Source organism: Ptychodera flava, chromosome 8 (assembly GCF_041260155.1).
Source record: "Ptychodera flava strain L36383 chromosome 8, AS_Pfla_20210202, whole genome shotgun sequence".
Taxonomy (NCBI): Eukaryota; Metazoa; Hemichordata; class Enteropneusta; family Ptychoderidae; genus Ptychodera; species Ptychodera flava.
In genome coordinates this window covers 7,886,591-7,891,890 of record NC_091935.1, presented here as the reverse complement: position 1 = coordinate 7,891,890, position 5,300 = coordinate 7,886,591, and the positions used below count along the sequence as shown (strand labels likewise).

General features: G+C 39.2%; 1 long non-coding RNA gene across 2 annotated transcripts; it reads left to right on the top strand.

Annotated features, from left to right (window-relative positions):
- On the top strand, positions 1–4,652 carry LOC139138367 (uncharacterized). Of its 2 annotated transcripts, none has more exons than XR_011553595.1 (3): positions 1–355; positions 1,232–4,106; positions 4,306–4,652. It is a non-coding gene; the product is annotated as an uncharacterized lncRNA (long non-coding RNA). The 2 variants fall into 2 exon arrangements; XR_011553594.1 differs by having other exon boundaries at positions 1–373.
- Positions 4,653–5,300: the final 648 nt, after the last annotated feature.

Sequence of the window (5,300 nt, the reverse complement as noted above, 5' to 3'; positions counted from 1 at the left end):
GTAACTACGTGCCCACCCCTCAAATCAGTTCGATTAAAATTTAGTATGTTCTGGCTGTTTAGAAATCCAGTGACCGTCCCTGTGATGGTTAACTTTGTTCTTGTGTTTTATGAATTGATACGCTGTATTACCGGGGGGGGGGGGAGATAGCTAATTCAACATCCAACAACAACTTCCTGTATGACTAGCAATATGGCGGTCGATGGTAGAGGTGTTCTTCGCGGGAGATGCAAAACCTGTGCAGAAATTGCATGGAATTTGTCAGTGAAAATGACAGTTTGAGATGCGGTTATTGTGGATGTGTACCTGGAGTACACACAGTGATTCCAGAAGTGATTCAAATGTTGGAATTTAAGTGAGTTCTCCGAGTCAAGTAAGTCTTTTCAAAAACTTAGCGAAACGCATAAATTAATAAATGTACAGCTTGCTGCGGATCCGTAGCCCTACCACTCCCTTTGCTGGTTGTGTTGGGGGATTCGTAGCCCTACCACTCTCTTTGCTGGCTGTGTTGGGGGGACTCCCCCAACACAACCAGCAAAGGGAGTGGTAGGGCTACGGATCCGCAGCAAAAATGTAGCTAGCTGTGCTGTTTGGTCCATAGTGGCTGTGATATCGCAGCGGTGCTGTGGCGTCTATCGAATGCGCTCGGGCCAAGGTCTGTGGCGATGACCCTTGACCCGAGCGCGTTCGATAGACGCCACAACACCACTGCGATATCACAGCTTGGTCCATAGCTACTAGCTTACAAGTTGTAAGGCATCGCTGGTCAACTCAAGTCAGCGAATCAACATGAGAATGCCTACCGTTATTTCTAGTTGAACCAGTTGTCATTTTATAGATTGTACTAACACTTGCATGAGGTGTTTTGTAGTTGTAGTATTTCTCTTTGGGTTGGTTGTCATTTATTTGGTAGATTATCTGTTCAGGTTATTGTAATAAAAGTTGCATGTGGTGTTTTGTACTAAGAAGTATTTCTAGTTGAATTAACTGTTATTCAGTAGATTGTACCCCGGTTTATTGTACTGACATTTACATGTAGTGTTTTGTAGTACATATAGTTGTATTAACAGTTGAGATTGTAGTATTAGATAGATAGTTACCTGAAAGCAGGAGAGTACTATTTATCCAATCTTTGCTGAAATTCAGTGAAAGAAATGGTTGTTGCTGGTGGCAAATTTCCCTTAGCTACAAGTGATTTTTCTACAAAAGGATTTTTTGTTTGTTTTTGCAGCTACAGATGACGGATGATGTCTAATAGCTCAAGAGCCATCAACGGATACAAGATCAAAATGGATCAGAAAGTGATTGTATATGAGTGTGACTGATGAACATATGGTGAAGACAAAACATTGAACGATCACTGTATTTCAAGTTTTCATTATGTTACTAAGCATACATTGAACAAGGCAGTCTGTTACTGTGCACATCAAACACAAAGTCAACCCATGCTAAGCTAGTGTATTATGTGTTCCCTTTTTACCAAGAGTCAGCACACTTGCTTTGAAATTGGTAAATAATGGTATTCAAATGTCTTGGCAAACATTTAGGTAAAATCTTCCAGATATCGGAAAAACGGGGGTGTTTTTCGCAGTGATTTTCTCCCAGATTTTCCCAAAAAACGGGGTGTTTTTCAGAGTAAAATTCTGGGAAAGGGGGTACATTTCAAACTCTGCTAACGAGCGTGGGTACCCACCCGTCCAGAGACTGCCACCGCCGGGATATACACACGTCTATGGGGGCAATAGTCCCAGAGCTGAATAGACCACGAGTGACTGTGGTTACTCATAGAACTCTATGGCAGATTACACCCTGACCTATATTTTCGTCGCTGATGGATAGATTATATACTGGGCATTATTTGGTATTGCAAATTTGTGTCATTCTTCTATAACAATCCGTTGTACTATACAAATAGGCATGTTTTCAATTTTTTTAGCTTATATGCGGTGTTTGATAAAGTCACTGCAATGCATTGTGGGATAACCGAGAAAAGGTCTATACCTCCTTAGTTGATAAAACCTCATCCTGTGGTGCAATGTCAGTTAAAGGTAAAATGCGCGTCGAAACTGAAAATCTTAAACTTTTTGCTGAAACGTTCCTGAATGAAACTTTAAACCATTCTCTTACTAAATCGACAATAACAATCGAGGGGTCACCGTTCAAAGTTTGGAATTAGAGATTTTGCGATATCTGAAATTCAAATTCAAATTCATATAAGTTCGCTGAGTCTGTTTGGTCAGTGATAGCAGTGATGAAATGAGGTTGATTAAGTATTCTTTGGCGAATGTATTATCCAATAAATATTTTCCATGCTTAAAGCTAGAATAAATTCCATAATTTCATGATTCAGAAAAATAAGTGTACCACTTTGTAATACTATTTTGTGAGGTGCCGATTATGCATAGTAAAGATTTAATTAAACCTAATGTGTACTTATTTCTCTCTACAGCTGAACTTTCAATTCACTGTAAACAGGCAGAAGGTACGGTGAAATATGGCGACCAGATTCCAGATATGGTTGGCTGGTTTTCAGGGATACAAACGTAGCTATAACCTGGGCGTGCTTTCTAGGGACACAGAGCTGAAGACTTACTATAGCAATGCTCGACAGTGTGGAAAGCTGCATTTCAACCGTGCCAAAGTCACAATTGATCTGTCTGTCGTTTTCCTTGCTTACTTCTTTGTTTTTCTTTACTTGTTTGTTTTAGTTTATTCTAATTTTTCGGACCGTTTTTTCTATGTTTTGAGTTTTCTTTCTTTTTATTTACTTGTTTACTATTATTCAGTCAGAGTTCCCTGTAGTCTGCCCTCACATGGCAGGTATTTTGTAACGGATAACATGCATTTTGCTTTCGTTTATTATGGCTGCACAGACTGCATTTCGGGGCAACATTCGGCCAGATAATGGAGTTTGTAAATCACTGACTCCATGGTCCTACGAAGGGTCAGATATCTGATTTTGTGTGCTCGGACGAAAGTATCCACTCGGCTGAACTGCCGGGACAGCCATGTTTATAAGGGAGCGGTCATCGTTTACGGCCTTTGGGTGTGGTAGGAATTTCATCGGAAACTCTGAAATTTTGAGTAACCCCGCTCTGCCAACCATGATGCATTTGAGTAACCCCCTCCTCTCTAAAGCAGAAATTTTGACTTAAACCCCCCCTTAGAAAAGTTCAATATCAAGACATGTATTTAGTATAGTTAATTGCACGAGTAGGTGTGCTGTTACAGTTGTAATCACCACACTTATGGTCAGGAACTTGTAAACATCACGAGGCCGAAGGCCGAGTGATGTTTACAAGTTCCTGACCATAAGTGTGGTGATTACAACTGTAACAGCACACCTACGAGGTGCGATTAACGACTTATACCACGAAAAACAGGCCAATCTTCTCTAAAATTTGAAAAATTACTGTCAATAAATCTACTTTTGATTTGAATACCCACAATGGAATGGAGTGACCCATTGTACGTCGAAAGGTTCACAGAGGTTATTATGCACCTGGCATGCGAGTCCGGGGAGAATGACCTATCCCAGACAAGTAGGACAAGGGCTCTGGTCAACTGCAAATCTGCATTTGAATAAGGGTTACAGAATGGTTTAATGCACCTGTGTAAAAGGAAACTGTTTTAGTCTGATTGGTTAAATAAAATGGCTTGCCTTACTCTATCTTGTTGGCTATTGGCTAGCGAGAAGGAATTCAATCTGTAGATGCATGTGATTGCCTCGTGGATGCATCAGGCATTCAATACCATTTTCGGGTTTTCGACTGGTCAAGATGGACCTTGTCAACTTGTCTGATCTGATGACCAAAGAGACTTCCTAGAGTTCCATGGACAGACATGTAAAAACAACGAAAGTGGATTTTACACGGGCAAACTACCCCATAAAAGCAGCCGCTACTATGGAGCGCATAAAATCCACGATGTGTACTTCAACTTATAAAAAAAGTACTTGGCGATGATAACATCGGACGGGATTGTACTATCGATGACCCTTGCCAAGGGACATTCAAGTTCTCCTGCCAGAAAATATACGTCTTTACACAAAGCAAATGTGCAAGATGGCTTGGCTAGACTACAAGCACACTGGATATTCTGGCAAGGTAATTTATTCTTTTACTAAAATATTTATACACAAAACGAATTCTGTAAAGTTATAAAATTAAATTCATTGACCAAAACAATTTGTTGTGTGTGCGGCAGTATCACAGAATTTCTTTCGACTATTCCACAAACGTTACAAAAAGGCTGTACTTATTTCTATGATATTTGTCACATATGTCTTGTGTTTGATAATTTCAGGTTAATGCGGCAACATCTCTGTACCATCAGGGATTCGATGAGCAGCTTATCAAAGAACAAACTGGTCACAGATCAGATGACGGTTTACGCGCCTCAAATGTATGTCTACTGCACAACAAAAGCATGTGTCGAATATTTTACTACCACCTCCATCTAGTGTTAAATCAGAGGAATCTGTAAGTAAACCAGTTTCTCAAGTTACGACAAAACAATGTAACAAAACAGACAAGATTGGTCCGACCCAAGAAGACGCCGAATCTAAACATGGACAGTCTTCATCAACAAATCATATTGCATTGAGCATGGTCCAAAGAAAGTTAAAATGAATAATAAAATGTGATGCTATAACATATCAGTTGAACAAATTGTCTTCATTTTGTTGTTGAATGTGTGTGAATGCTTTAGACATCTCGACTTGACCTATTGTTCTCTTGCAAATTAGTAATCAGTCATACTTTTTTCATATTTAAATAAGTAATCACTACACTTTTATTGATATGATAATGATTTTCTTTCATTAAAGTGTGGTGATTACTTATTTACATATGAATAAAAGTATGACTGATTACTTATTTTGCATAAGAACAATAGGTGTCAGTCGTGTTTTCAGGGATAAATGGATGGCAAGAACAATAGGTCACATGACCTGGAGTGGTATAATTAAACTTACAAAAATACAGCAATAGTAAAGATCTTTCAAATCATAATGTACCCTACTAGATTATCACCGGTTATCTCATAACGGTTGAAAAAGGTGATACCAACAAAATAAAATTCCAAGTCACAATAAAATGTAGATATGAAAGCTCACGCTATAACCAGTAACCAGCCATATAGCATTGTTTAACTCGGATAGGTATTATGACAGGGTTTTCACTAGGATATCTGACAGGCAGAATTTGAAAGTACAGAAGGGAGAACACAAGGGAGGCTGAAAGGGAGGAGGTTGTACCCCATCTTGCTTGGAAAAAAATGAGAAATTGATGTGTGCAATG